Genomic DNA, 15,691 nt, shown 5'->3' with positions numbered 1-15,691 from the left:
CTAGTTTGCACTCCCCCGAAAAGTGTAGAAGTGTTCCCTTTCATCACACCCTTTCCAGCAACTGTTATTTTTTGAGTTATTGCTAATGGCCATTCTGAGTGGAGTTAGGTGGTATCTCAGTGTGGTTTTGATTTGCATCTCCTTGATGATTAGTGAGGTTGAACATTTCTTCATGTGTCTGTTGGCTGCTCAGATATCTTCCTTTGAGAAGTGTCTGTTCATATTTTTTGCCCACTTTATAATGGGGTTGTTTGTTTTGTACTCTCAGCACATTTGAGTTCCTTGTAGATCCAAGATATTAAGGCTTTGTCACACCTGGAGTTGGCAAATACTTTTTCCCAGTCTGTGGGCTGTCTCCCTGCTCTCTTGATGGTTTTTTTCACTTTACAGAAGCTTGTCAGCTAATGAGGTCCCACTTATCTATCTTATCTCTTATGGCCTATGGGTTTCAGGTTTTGTTCAGGAATTGAATGCCAGTTCCAATTTCCATAATGGTATGTCCTGCATATTCTAAGGTTCTTCTGGTTTGAGGTTTTACATTTAGGTCTCTGATCCATTTAGAGTTGATTTTTGTGTATGGGGACAAGTAGGGGTCTTGTTTGAGTCTTCTGCATGTGTTCAGCCAGTTTTCCCAGCACCATTTATTGAGTACGTTCTCCTCTCCCCAGTGGTAGGTGGTGGAGCCTTTGTCGAAGATGAGTTGGTTGAGAAATTGAGGTTTAGCTTCTGGAATCTCAATTGTATTCCATTGTTCTGTATGCCTGTTTTCGTACCAATACCAAGCTGTTTTGATTATTGTAGCTTTATAGTAAAGTTTGAAGTCTGGTAATGTGATACTGCCTGCTTTGTTTTGTTTTTTTTTTTGCTGAGGATTGTTCCGGCTGTTCTTGGTCGTTTGTATTTCCGAATTCCTTTATTGTGTTTTCTAGGTCTGAGAAGAATGTTGCTGGTCATTTGATGGGTATTGCATTAAATCTGTAGATTGCCTTAGGTAGGATGGACATTTTCGCAATGTTGATTCTTCCAATCCATGAGCCTGGGATATTTTTCCACTTGTTTGTGTCATCTTGGTTTCTTTGAGCAGTGTTTTATAGTTTTCATTGTAAAGGTCTTTCATGTCTCTGGTTAGGAAGATGCCAAGGTATTTCATTTTTGTGTGGCTATTCTGAATAGAATTGTGCTTTTTATTTGGGTTTCTGCTTGTTTTTCCATTCACGTTCCTGAAGGAGGACTCTTGTGTTTTAAATTAAATATTGCTTCAATCAGAGAGCTTTCGGTGTAGCAGAAATAATGGAAGACTATGATATTATCGCTTACTGACAGAAGGGCACTGTGGGTTATGGAAAGAAATTCTACACTATCAGACCATGAAATAGAGCCAAACAAGACCTTAGGATACGTGATTTTTACTGGAGTAGAGTAAGTAATAAGTTATTAGGGACTGATTGTATGGCAGAATTACTGCAGAAAAAATGGTGGCCACTTCTCCATTAAAAGGGAATAGAAGTTGTACAGCAAATTTTTTTTTAAAAATTCAGTCTTGTCTTGAAATTGTAGAGAGAACAGTGAGGGTGGAGAGTTTATTCAAAATAATCAGAATTCCAGGCTGTTGTTTTTTAAGTAGGGTTTACTTTAACTATTGGAATCACAGTTTGCTACTTTTTTTTTAAAGTGTCATATGTTTACTAAAACAATTAAATTTGTATAACTATGAATTAACATTATTTGATCAACATAGTCTTATGCTACTTCAGTAGAATATTTCATAACAGATAATAAACCACCATTAGGCATTAAAATTGAAGGAAATCTGGGCACAATGGCTCACGCCTAATACCGGCATTTTGAGGGGCAGAGGCGGGAGCATTGCCTGAATTCAGGGGTTCAAGACCAACCTGAGCAACATGGCAAGACCTCGTCTCTATACTCAATCAAAGGTGGGCAATGCATTGTGATGCACACCTGCAGTTCCAGCTACTTGAATGGTTGAGGTAGAAGGATCATCTGAGCTCAGCCGGTCGAGGCTGCAGTGGCCATGAGCATGCCATTGCACTCCAGCCTGAGTGACAGTGAGACTCCAATTTAAAAAAAAAAAGACAATGGCAGACACAAACTCGTTTCTTTATAAACATAAAAATGGTGTCTCACTCTAAGTCAGTTCAATGAAAACAATAAGGTGATACAAGATAGAGTTAGGAAGCCTATGTGCACTTTTAGCATGACTCAAGATTGATGTTAACAAGATTTTAGGCATGATCACTGACATGACACAAAGTCTCCTGCCTGGGCCACAGAGTAAGACTTTTACTCCAACCTCCATCCCTCTGCAAAGTGACATCGATATAGTGGGTTGATGCATAAGTTCATAGTGTTTTAAACTTGTCCATGGTCTGCAAATGTCACATATAACTGGTCATAGTTCATCACATTTGCCAATTTTCCAGCTGACTGATGTGAATTAAAGCATTTAAATGGTCGTCATCAAAGCCCAATGGTCTTCCCAAACGTGGAGAACCATTGAGGTCCTAGTGGCCCTCTTTGAAATGACAAAACCATTTGCTTGCCATGCTATCCCGAGGCCAATCTCCCGATCCATGACACAAATGTTTCACGCTGTCATCATTTCTCCATGGATGAAATCTTCCACATGCAGGGATGTGAGAGAAAAACAATTCATAAGAGATGTGAATTTGCAGATCCATATTATTGCCAGTAGAAACTATTATTTAACATTTCTATATCCAGTTTTCCTTTCTTAAGGGTTCTTGTGAAAGAAACTATCCCCTCCACAAACTACCTTTAGAACTATCAGGACATTAATTATTCATAAAATGAAAATAAATGCAAATGTCTCCTGAACACTAGTTTACAGGCTTTCTTACAGTAGACAGAACATTCAAAAATAGTTAGCAAAGCAAATGATTCACATAATTACAATTTTTTAGTAAAAAATACTTTTTCTAATTACTTTTTCAGAATGCATATGAAACAAATCTATTGGAAATTACATGATATTTAGAAGTTATTGACACAAGTATATTACTATGACGATGAAATTGATCACAAAAGTTGTTCGAGGTGAAGTTAAGTGTGGGATGGAATAACAAGAGGAGGGAAGAATGACGCAATTCATTTCGATTCGTTAAGAGTTAATTTGTTTTTTAAAACAACAGTTGTTGACCTAACTAACCCCACCCCTAACGCCCACAGCGCGGGTATTTTTCCCTATGAAATTCTGTGGAACGGAGCACACGGTGGACGCTCTTCTTCCGGAGTGAACAGGGAGCAGAAGTGGAAGGAATGCTCTGCTTGGCTTCAGCCTAACATTGCACAATCCGCCGCGCTGAGTTTTGCATCTCACATTCCAGGTTGCGTCCTCTTCACAGGCAATTCCAGGGGTAGTTTCATTAAACTGATGAATTCGAATTGCAGGGGTATTCTTGGATCCACAAACAGACCCACAATGACCGCCCTAGAGAGACCCCACTTTCCAGAGTGCTGACTTACTCCAGCCTCAAAGGCAGGTCTTGCCTCCTCCACCACCCACAAAACCAAGAAGCTCTGAAAGCGAGGCGTAGGAGGCTCGCGCCCCGCCCCTACGGGCCAAGGAACCGCCCTTCCCCGACCTGGTTCCTCCCACGGCCCCCTGTACCGTAAAGTCCCGCCGGGGCCGCACCCCTTCTCCGCCCCGTTCCCGCCCCACGCCTGGCCTTTCCCGCCAGGCCCCGCCTTGGCCTTGGAGCCCCACACAGGCCCCGCCCCCAGGCCGTCCCCGCTCCAACCCCCGCGCACGCGCACTTTCCTCCAGACCGGCAGCCCGTCGCTTGGAGTCAAGGCCGCGGCGAGGATCGTGAGTGTCCCTCCACCTAGGTTAAACCTGCGCTTCGGAGGCCCCAGCGCCCCCCTACCCGATGTCCGGAGGTTCCCTCAGCCCTTAGAATCCCCGCACCGCTCCCTCCACCCGAAGTACTTTCACACGTTGCCGAGAGAGCCCGAGATCCCTCCCTTTTGGATTCAGGACACGCAGGCTGGTCCTGCCTGAGACCCTTCTGCCTTCGGGTCGTGCCGACACCTCCTTTTACTTCGTATCCTGCTTACAACCTTGACTGATCTCCCAGCCCGCCCTGTAAATTCCTCTCCTGCCACGTGGGTTCGTGCTTTCATGGAACCTCTCCCCTCCTGGCCCCGGAGCCTGCAGGCCAGATGCGCAACAGGCCGCGCCTCCGCCCCTTGTCCTAAGGCGTCATCGCCCCCTCCTGCGCTCACGGGGCCTGGTCCTTCTTCCCCCAGGCCTCCCCTTCGCAGTCACTGCTTTCCCGGCCTGCCCCCTCGTTGAGGGAGATGAGGAGCCTGTTTCTTTATGTCCAGTGTTCTTTTGTCCCAAACCCCATCCCACTGGGAAATGATCTTTTCCAAGAGGTGGGAATCTTATTCCATCCCCCTCCCTGTAAATGTATGGGGAAGGGGTATCAGGAGACAGACAGCGAGTAACTGAGAGGAAATGTAAAAACTGAGTCAAGAAGAATGAGTGGCGTCATAAACAAATGGCAGAACATATAGGTGAGGGGTTTGCAGAGAGACAGTAAATGGGGGGAGGGACGAAAAAGAAACGGGGAGAAAAGCCACTCGGGAAACTTAGAGAAAACTCACTCTCCAGAGAGCTGAAAGATAACAAGATAGGGAGAGGGGCTGCAAAGGGGAGCACCTCAGACAGAGAGTGAGGCGAGGGGAGGAATGATTTAGAGCTACAGCAGACAGCAGCCTGGTGCTGGGACAGGATAGGACAATTGGTGATGAGAGCAGAGGGAGACAGCAGGAAGGAAGCTCGGAATTGGGGATGCCAGAGTGAGGGCCAGGGAGTGTATCAGGGAGAGGGAGTTTATGGGGAGAGCAGAGATGGGGGAGGAAAGAGGCAGAAATGTGTGGAGATTGAAAGAATCAAAAGACTGGGGAGAAAGGAACAAGAGATGCCAGTTACAAGCATAGGGCAGAACAGGTGGAAGCAAATAGAGGGAAGAAGGGGAGGAAGACCAGGAGAGGAGAGGGACACAAAATGAGGGGCAGAAGCCCAGGGGAAAACAAAAGAAAAACAGCTGGAGAGAGAAGGTGGGAATGAGAGATAAGGACAGAGAGAGGGAGGGAAACAGTAATGAAGAGGGGACCCTGGTCCAGATGAGTGGTGGCGTGATTGGACGTGAATGAGTACATCGTGATATGTTGATTTGTGTGTATATAATCTAATTTTTTCTTTTGAGATAGGATCTTTCTCTTTGGCCAAGGCTGGAGAGCAGTGATACAGTTGTAGCTCATTGCAGCCTCAAACTCCAACTCAAGCGATCCTTCTGCACTAGCCTCCCAAGTAGGGAGGCTGGGACTACAGGTGCATGCCATCGTGCCTGGCTAACTTAACTTTTTTGCAGAGTTGAGATCTTGCTGTGTTGCCCATGCTGTACTCCTGGCCTCCAGCAATCCCTACGCCCTCGCAAAGCACTGGGATTACAGGCATGAGCCACCACATCTCGCCCTTATAATCTAATACTTGTATTTTAAATACTTTGGTTTAAATTATTCAGATGCTGGAGTGAATAGCAAAAGTTCTGTTCTGTAAAGCTGGTGCCCTTTATAATTCTCAGTGCTGGAGGGTAAATTCTGCATTTAATCCTTATTCAGCTGTAGGGCAGTGACTTGACTCATTCAGTTGTGGGTCACGCTATTCCAGTACCAAAAAACCAAATGTTTTTCCTCCTCTCTGGATCAATGCAGCAGTATACACTCAACATAGCATACTTCACCACAGGTTACCAAAGTGTATGAAGACTTCTTCCCACTAACAACCCCATTTTTCATTAGGCACTGACTAGATGTGCTATAATTTAACTCTATTCTGACGTAAACTGCCTGGAGTTAGCACCAGACTCTACTCGTTGAGGGCTCCCACTGCAGATGCCAGTCCAAAGTGCCAGGTTCTGAACTTCTCACCAGCTGGTATAAATTGGCACTTACTGCTGAACAGTGGCTCAAGCTTGTAATCCCAGCCTGTTGGGAGGCCAAGGCCAAAGGATTGCCTGAGCCGAGGGATTTGAGTCCAGCCCAGGCAACTTGACAAGACCTCCTCTTTACAATAAGTCAAAATATTAGCCGGCCATGGTGGCGCATGACTGTAGTTCCGGCTACTTAAAAGGCCGCAGTGGAAAGATCGTCTGAGCCCAGCAGGTCGATGTTGTGGTGGCCATGAGCATGCCACTGCACTCCAGCCTGGGTGATAGAGTAAGACTCTGGCTCCAAAAAAAAATGACAGTTTCCTTACCCCCTCCCCTGGTTAAATTTATTTTACTGTATGGCTCACAGAACTCAGGGAAACACTTGACTTAATTTACCCATTTTTAATAAAGTATATTACAAAGGATAAAGAAGAACTGGTTGTAAGAACTGTCCTAGCAAGTTAGTTGAATCCAAGGAGGGGGTGAAGAGAACCACAATATTTATGAAGTGTTTCAGAAGGTGGCAATGACGCCTGCATGTGAGGGGGCAGCCTTGTGGAACTGAGCTCTTAACCTGTGTTTGATGTTATCCTGTAGATAGGGTTAGAATTGAGTTAAATTATAAGACCCCCAGCTGGGAGGTCCCTGGAGGACTGGTCAGGGTGGGTAAAACCATACACATCTTTTGGTCACTATAAGTGAAGCATTCTGTGTTGAGTGTGAGAGTGGTCACAACAGTTTGGGTTTTTCGCATCTCACACAGTGAATGGGGAGAGATGTTTTCCAACCTGTCCACCCTCCTGTCTCAGGGCCTGTGATCTCCATAGGGACTGGGAATGGTCTGTCCCTGCTCCTGGCTGTTGCTGACCCTATGATCGTGTCACATGTGCCAGTCTCCCTTGCAGTCTCAGGACGTATGGCCTACTTCTTCCATGGCGTCATCAATTTTACATCCAGGGAATTATTTGGATCAGCGTACCTAGATGGTATTGTCCATCAAAAGAGACACAAGCACACACACACACTGACTTTTTCTTTTTTTTACATTTTTTCATCTTTAAAACAAAAGATTCTCTTAACTACTTTTCTCTCTGTAGTAAGTTACCCACTTCTGTGCTCCAAGCTTAATGCTCTAAACTTCTTATGTTTTTTGAATTCTTGCCTACAATTTTTGCTTGAACCCTTGAATTTTTCCTTGAATCAAGCCTTCACATCCAACATCTCGCGGATACTTTCTTTTTCAGTTCCCAGTGTCCTCCCATTTCTAAATCCAAGATTTAATTTTTTTGTCCTACGAACTGCGTGTGGCAGGTTGACCACTTTCTCTATTATCTTGGCTTTGAGCAGATGCCATTAATATTTAGAAACTCTTTGTGTTAATTTCCTTGTTGCCTCCCTAGTCACTTCCTGCTTTCCTCTTCTGGTGTCTCCTGATCTACCTGTTCTCTGAATGTGGCATGACCCCGGCTCAGTCCTTGAACCTTTTCTCTCTCTGTCTACACCCACTGCCTTTCCTTTTCATCTCATCTCCTGGCTTTAAACCAATCTGCATGTCTCCAATTGCCCTGCAGACCTCTCCCCTGAACGGTGGAACCTGTGTCGAGTTGTCCCCTTAACTCTGCTGGGATATCTAACAGTCCTCTCTCCCGTCACGTGTCCAGGAATGACTTCCTGAACTCCAAACGTGTTCCCTGCAGCCCTGCACATCTCAGATGAGGGCCAACCTGCTCTTCCTAGGCCTTGCTGAAACTGTTCACATGTATTTAAGATATAGAAGGTGTGACATCATTTGTAAGTGAGTCAACTTATTTATAAGATAATGGTAAAATGTATGTTTATTTGATGGGAGAATAATTGCATATTTCCAAAATCTTTTTGAAGTATGGAAGAAAAATGTTTGGAGCTTTGGTTCCTCCCTGATCTGCTGCCCCAGGACCCCTCTAGCCTCAACTCCTCTTCTGTCCTTCTCGTTCTGCTGCAGCCACACGGGCCTCTCCCCTCTTCCTGGCGTGGAAGCTGCTCCTGCCTCAGGGCCTTCAATTGGGTTGTCCCTCTGCCTAGAACCCTCTGGCCCCTCAACTGCAGGTGCAAACTCCCTTCCTTCCCCAGGTCTTTGTTACGATGTCATCTTCCTCATGGAGGCTTCTGTGCCTTCCCATGTCCCAAGTTGGCATTCCAGCCGCACCCTCAGGCTGACCTCTGGTCCATATTGCCTGCTCTTCATGTGTTTTTTCTTTTCCCTTGTCTCTCGCTGTCTGAATCCTGGCGACAAAAAGATCACAAAGTGAGAGCAGAACCAGAAGATGGGAGGTGGGCTGGGCCTGCCCCCCCTGTGTGGAGCTCAATCCTGGCTTCTCATTAGAGTCCTGAGGTGTTTTGGAGAAATATCTCCTATGCTCTCTTACCAGATACTTTCATTCAAATAGGTAGGACTAAGGCTTCATAATGTTTAATGTTGATTCGAATTGGTATCCAGCATAGAGCACCAAGGCCCTGAGGACTGAGGTCAGTCTGTGATCCACAGAGAGGTGGCGGGAGGGCTGTACTCTTCATGGGATTTGATCAGGACTGGGGCTCCTGGAAGGGAGCTCAGCCAAGTCCAGCTCGCGACTGCTGCAGCCAGTGTAGGCTCCTCCAGGAGGAGAGCAGGTTCTGAAGAAAGGGGCCAAAAGATTCACTTGGTGTTCTTCTTGTAGGAGTTCATTGTCCCTGAGTTTCCTCTGGTGCAGTGGGAGGCAAAACACCGTGTTTCCACAGGGCGAGGTCTTTGCTGTGTGTGGTTGAGGCACAGCACAGGGATGTGTTGATTCTGAGCAATGGACAGTGTGTTTTTGCCATCTAGGGTTGACGTCTAAAGCCTCATGGTGCATGAAGAAGCCCAGAAGCGGAGGAGGAGTCAAGAAAAGCCATCAGGGATGGCTCTCTCTCAGGTAAAGCGACCTCCTCAGTGGTTTGTCCTGTCTCCTTCCTGTGTGAAATGTCAGGCGTTGGAGTTGGTCATCCCCTCTGGGTCTGAAACATCCTTACTGTCATGTCTGCTCACATTTACCCCGTTTTCCCTCAGTCCCTCTTGTCTCCACCTAGAATCCATCTCTCCATGACCTAATGAGGTGAATTTGTGAGGAAGTGGCACGGAGTGTTGTCCTGGGAAGGGCTCATATGAGATGTGGATGGAGATGGGGTGTGAGCCTTGTGGTATGAGAGCTGGTGGGCAACAGGGTTGTTTTGGGGCCACGTCAGCTCTCTAGATCAGGGTTAGAGGGTGTGCATGTGGAAGTTATACATCAGTGTGCACAAGGACCTGGTAAATTCTAGAATAGGAGACTAAATATTTTGAGCCTGATTTTATAATACATTTGAAGCTGAATAAGGAAAGCATTGTGCTTCTGAGTTCAAACTCTTTTTTTTTTTTTTGAGTTTAGTCTCATTCTGTCGCCCAGGTTGGAGTGCAGTGGCCGCTCCCAGCCACCGCAGCCTCGTCCTCTGGGCTCCAGCAATCCTTCCACCTCAGCCTTCCGAGTAGCCGGAATTACAGGCGTGTGCTACCACGCCCGGCTAATTTATTTGACTTATTGTAGAGACGAGGTCTCACCTGCCCAGGCGGGTCTCAAATCCACGGGTTCAGGTAATCCACTCACCTCAGCCTCACAAAGGCGGGGGATTACAGGCTGAGCCACCGAGCTCGGCTGAGTTCAAACTCTTAATGTCCAGGATTGGGACGGAAAGTTGAGTCAGAAGCCTCAGTGACATGGGATGTTTCATTCCATCGTCTGTTTTAATATATGAGAGAATATGTCAACCAGCAGGAGATTCATTAAACTATTCTCACAGAATCATACCAAGGGGACACTGGTGTTCCTTCAGGGACCCTTGTGCTACATGTGTTTTAGGTGAGGATGATTATAATTTTTCTAAGACCTAGGAGCAGCACTTATTTGCCTTTACAGAAAATAAAACCATAATCTTGTTGTTCGAATTATTGGTAAGCATTTTATTTCTCTTCTTATAAACATGATATGATGTATTCATTTGTTTTCTAGTAAAAATTCTCTTTCCTTTCCTGCCACCCTTCTTCACATAGCTTTGGGGAACCACTGTTATCTGTTCTGTGGGAAGAGTCCATGAGAGTCCTGTATAACAGTATTTATACATTATTAGAAGTTTTTGTGATTTTTTTTTTGAGTCGTGGTCTCCCTGTATCTCCCAGGCTGGAACATGGTGGCACACTTACAGAGTAACATAACCTGACCGACTGGGTTCAGACGATCCTTCTACTTCAGCCTTATAAGTAACCATAATTACAAGTGTGCACCACCATGCCCGGCTAATTTTTAAATTTTATTATACAGATGAGGTCTTATCAAGTTGCCCAGGCTGAGCCCAGGGAGATTCTCGCCACTGCCTCCAGAGTGCTGGGATTTCGGGCCACTGGGCCCAGCCATAGCAAGTGAATTTGTGTTGCATATTTTAACCTGCACATTTTGAAAATTTACATGTTTCAAAGTTAAGAGACATTGATGGATCTCTTTTTTATATCCTTCTTGGAGCGTTCTCTGATTGATGACAGGTGGGTCTTTCAGTTTTTTCACTGATATAAAGAATTCCACACACACAAAACAGAAAAGAAAATTAAAGAATGCCACACTGGTTGCATCTGAGCATGCCGTCTTCATTACAGATATCAGTGGCTTCCTCCAGGTGAGACAGTTGAAAGAGTGCTGGTTCTTCTAGGGTGGGGCATATCCTGTATTGATAGATCTGGCAGTATCCTGTCTCTACCCTGAGCTGCAAAGGTGCCATCTGTCACCAACACCACGTGAGATCTCCCACTCAATAAACAAAAGTTATTACCATGTTTGTTTTGACAGTTGGAAAATTACAACCCTTTTGTTTTCATTGTATTTCTTATGAGTCTCAGCAAGTTTTATACCTTCATGGAATGGACACATATATAAAAAGATGGATTTTTATACATTGCTTGGTTTTCTGGAAATGTATTTTAGGAGCTGTTTTATATTTATTCTGTGGTTTAATTCTTTCTATATGCTCTGTTGTCTCTTTTTAGGTAATATAGTTTTTAGTTTGAAACAGAAAACTTTCCTTCATGTTTCTTGTCTTTTGTTGTATGTTTGTTTGTTTGTAGCATCTTGGTTTAGAAGACCTCGCAGAGTTCCTTATTACACAGTGGTATGCTTAATTTAGACATAGTGTTTGAGAGTTTACATATACCTGGTCTTTGACTCAGTTTTCTGAAACATAACCCCAAAAGTCTTCAGAATCTCCAGAGTGTATGTGTGTGTTTTATTTATTTACTTTTTTTGTTTTGAGTGCAGTCTCACTCTGTCACCAAGGCTGGAGTGCAGTGGCTCACTCATGGCCACTGCACCTTTGACCTGCTAGACGTAGGTGATCTTTCCATCTGAACCTTCCAAGCAACTGGAAACACAAGCGTATGCCACCACACCCAGCTAATTTTTTTGATTTGTTGTAGAGATGAGATCTTGCCAAGTTGTCCAGGCTGATCTCGAACCCTTTGGCTCAAGCAGTCCTCTTGCCTTGGCCTGCCAAGGTGCTGGGATTATAGACTTGAACCACCACACCTGCTGAGAGTGTTTATTTTTTGTATTCAAATGTGTTGGCTGATAGCTGGCAGCCTCTTAGAAGCTTCACTGGGACCAGGCTTGGGGGCTCAGCCCATAATCACAGGACTTTGAGAGGCCAAGGCATTTGGATTGCCTGCACCCATGGATTTGAGACCAGCCCGGGCAACTTGGTGAGATCTCAACTCTATAATTAATCAAAAAATTTGCCAGGCATGGTAGTGCACATCTGTAGTTCTAACTACTTGTAGGCTGAGATGGAAGGATCGCCGGAACCCAGCAGGTCACCGCTGGGCTGGTTGTGAGTGTGTCTCTGCACTCCAGCCTAGATGATGAAGTAAGACTCCAATTCAAAAAAAAAAAATTGCTTCACCGGAATTTTAGGCGGGATTGAAGGGTTCGGATTTACAGCTCCACTCAACTACCAATGGGGCAAGGGATGAAATTTAAATTGATTACCAATGGCAGTGATTTCATTAACCCTGCCTGTTTATCCAAGCTTCTATGAAAACCCGAAAGGACAGACTTCAGAGATTGACAGGATAGCTGAAGATGTGGAAGTTCCTGGAGGGTGGTGTCCCTGTGAGGCCATTGAAGCTCTCAGCCCTTTTGTCATACCTTGCTAAACACGTCTCTGCAAATGTATCCTTTGTCATAGCCTATATAAAAATGAGTAAATGCAAGTGAAGAGTTTGAGGTCTGTGAGTCACTTCAATAACTTAATTGAACACAATAAGGGGTTTGTGGAAATAGCACTTTCTAAACAGTCCATTAGAAACACAGATTGAGCAATCTGGGCTTGCCATTGGCACTAGAAGTGGGGGATCCATTCTTATGATCTGACACTGTTTCCAGGTAGATAGTGTTGAATGTGAACTGAGTTGGAGGATACCCAGCTGGTATTCTCTGAGAACGGACTGCTGGCTAGTGTGTAGGAAAACTCCCTCACAAAGCATATTCTGATTGTTTGATAGTGGAAAGTTTGTGTTTGCTACAGAATATTTCTCATGAATTTGTATTTTGTGTATATATTGTAAATATTTTCGTTGATTTATTTTAAGTTATTTCTACTATATATCTTAAATTGTTCATATATAGTTTGTTAAACAACGTTATTTTCTCTTCAGAATTATATTAGCTATTCTTTTACAACAGAGTTTTTTTTTCTTCCTATTTTGATAACATTTTTTTATGTCCAAATGTTTCTCACTTGGATATGGTTCCAGTCATCTGTTTTTGCTGCTCTTGCCTGTTCTTTTGCTGTTATAACCAAGAAGTCATTGCAAAATATAATGTTCTGAAGTTGTACTATCTTCTTCGTTTGTTTAATTTTTCTTTTTTTTCTGAATTGGAGTCTCACTCTGTCGCCCAGACTGGAGTGCAGTGGCCGCTCCCGCCCACCGCAGCCTCGACCTCCTGGGCTCCCGCGATCCTTCCGCCTCAGCCTTCCAAGTAGCCAGAATTACAGGCATGCGCACCACGCCCGGCTGATTTTTTGATTTATTGTAGAGATGAGGTCTCGCTGCCCAGGCGGGTCTCGAACCCACGGGCTCAGGCAATTCACTCACCTCAGCCTTCCACCTCAGCGGGATTACAGGCTGAGCCACCGAGCCTGGCTTGTTTAATTTTTTTTTATCATGTATAGTGTTGACTTTTGTCAAATTTTCTTAATATGAATTGAGATGATCATGTGATTTTTGTTCTTCACTATGTCACTGTGATATGCTACATTGGCTCACTTTATTCTGTGGAACCATCCTTGTCTTCCCAGTGTGTATCCCACTTGATCATGGTCTATTACTCTTTTACTGTGCTGTACAATCTGATTTCCTAGATTTTTGTTGAGGACTTTTTCTTCTTTTCTTTTTTTTTGAGTGGGAGTCTTACTGTCTCCCAGGCTGGAGTGCAGTGGCACACTCACTGCCACTACAGCCTCAATTGCTGAGCTCAGGTAATCCTTCTGCCTCAGCCTTCCAAGAAGTTGAAACCACAGGTACCAAAGGTGGAAGAGATGAAATTAAAATTGATCACCAATGGCAGTGATTTATTAGTCCTGCCTTTTTATTAAGATTCTATGAAACCCCGAAAGGACAGGCTTCAGAGAGTGACAGGATAGCTGAACATGTGGCACTTCCTGGAGGGAAGTAATTTTTTGATTTATTGTAGAGATGAGGTCTCACCAAGTTGCCTAGGTTCAAACCTGGACTTAGGTAAACCTCTCACTTCTGCCTCCTAAAGTGCTAGGATTACAGGCGTGAGCCACTGCGCCAATCTGAAGATTTTGTCATCAATGTTCAAAAAGGATATTAGTGTATAGTTTTGTTTTCTTGTCATATGTTTGCCTGAATGATATCAGAGCAATGGTGGGGTCCAAGAGTGAGTGTTTTTGATTCCCTCTTTTATTACTTGGAACCGTTTTAGAAGGATTAGTGTTAATTTTTCATTAAATGTTTGCTAGAATTGTGAAGTGAGGATGAATTACGCATCTGTTCCTGGTCTCTTTGTTGGGAGTTTTGTTTGTTTATTTTTGAGTCAGGATCTCACTCTGTCACCCAGGCTGGAGTGCAGTGGCATGGTTATAGCTTACTGTAGCCTTGTCTTCCTAAGCTACCTCAGCCTCCTGAGTCGCTGGGACGATAGACGTGTTACTGTACCTGGCTAATTTTTTATTTATTTTATTTTTTTGCACTGTGTTGTCCAATTGGAGTTTTTTTTTTAAATACTAAATCTCCTTACTACTTGCAGTTAGGTACAGATTTTTTATTTCTTCTTGACTCAGTCTTGTTAGGTTATATATTTCTAGAGATTTATTCATTTTTTCTAGGCTAACTAGTATGTTGGTATGTACTTGATGATAGTTATCTGTTTTATTTATTTTTTGTTACTTTGACATGCAGGTGATGCACATGATAGGTGTTTCATAATTCCCTTTGTCCTTTTTCATTTTTCTTCTATTTTTCCCTCTTTTGTCTGTTCACTATTTATTTCTTGTACCTGGTTCAGTGTGCTTTTAAACCACTGTAGTGTCTTTTTCAATTTAGTTGCGTATTTTCAGGTTTAGGATTTCTGTGATTCTTCTTAATAGTTTCTGTCTTTTTGTTGATAATTTCATTTTGTTCATACATCATTTTCTGATTTCCTGAAGTTGTCTATGTATACTGTCTCTCTGAGCATCTTTCACAGTCTTATATATTTGTCTGGTAATTCATATACCTCGGATTCTTCAGTATCAGTTTGTGGTGATTTAATATTTATTTGAATGGGTCATGTTTCCTTTTTCTTTGTATCTTATTATCTTCTGTTGGAACCTTAGCATTTCACTAACCAGCTTTTGCTATCTGGCTCCCTTCGGGGAGGTTGTTCTCCGTTCATCTTGACTAGACATTCTAGAGACCACTCACCCTTTCCTGGGGATGTGTTTTCTCTGGGTTTTTGTTTGTAATCTAACGGGAGAGATTTTGCCAGTTTTCCTCAGGAGCTCACTCGTTGTCTGCCTGCTATTCTGCAGCCTCTCTGGTATCCTGGTAAGCTGTGATCTGGATTTCTACTTAGCATTGTACCTGTGTTACTGCAGAATCTAGTTTATGTTGATCTCCTTTATTCTCAGTGACCCCATTGCTGTCAGAGTTTATATTCAACCATGACAGAAACTTGTCTCTCAGGCAGTGTCCTAAAATTTCAGTGTATTAGATGGATGTTCCCACACTTTGCGTCCCCTGGGGGAAATTAGAAATGGCTGGTTTTCTCACAGTGACACTGCGTTATGCCAGGGTAAGGTCTCTACAAATACATATCTTGCATTTTCCTTCTGTACTGGTATTATGAGTTCCAATCTCTTAAATAGATTCTAGATTTCTTACAAAGATGATTGGTCTGTGTATTATTTTTAAATTTGTGTATGTGTGGCAGGGGTTATTTATCTTGTTTGTTTTGTTTTGTTCTATTTTGTTTTGTTTTGTTTTGTTTTCAGTTGGGGATCTACTCTGTTGCTGAAGCTGGAATGAAGTGGCATGATCACAGTTTACCTCAGCCTTGACCTCCTGGGCTCCAGCAATCCTTCCATCTTTTCCAAGTAGCTGGGACTGCAGGTACTTGCCACCACACCTGGCT

At 43.8% G+C, this 15,691-nt stretch overlaps 1 long non-coding RNA gene across 1 annotated transcript; it reads left to right on the top strand.

Moving 5' to 3' along the window:
* Positions 1 to 3,767: 3,767 nt before the first annotated feature.
* LOC110595342 lies at positions 3,768 to 15,637 on the top strand. The gene is made up of 3 exons (XR_002481763.1): positions 3,768 to 3,850; positions 8,824 to 8,911; positions 15,552 to 15,637. It is a non-coding gene; the product is annotated as an uncharacterized LOC110595342 (long non-coding RNA).
* The last annotated feature ends 54 nt before the right edge of the window (positions 15,638 to 15,691 follow it).

The sequence above is a fragment of the Carlito syrichta genome, unplaced genomic scaffold (genome assembly GCF_000164805.1).
Source record: "Carlito syrichta isolate Samal-C Ts95f unplaced genomic scaffold, Tarsius_syrichta-2.0.1 Scaffold290594, whole genome shotgun sequence".
Lineage (NCBI taxonomy): Eukaryota > Metazoa > Chordata > Mammalia > Primates > Tarsiidae > Carlito > Carlito syrichta.
The sequence above is the reverse complement of the archived record's forward strand: the minus strand, read 5'-3'. Positions and strand labels throughout refer to the sequence as shown.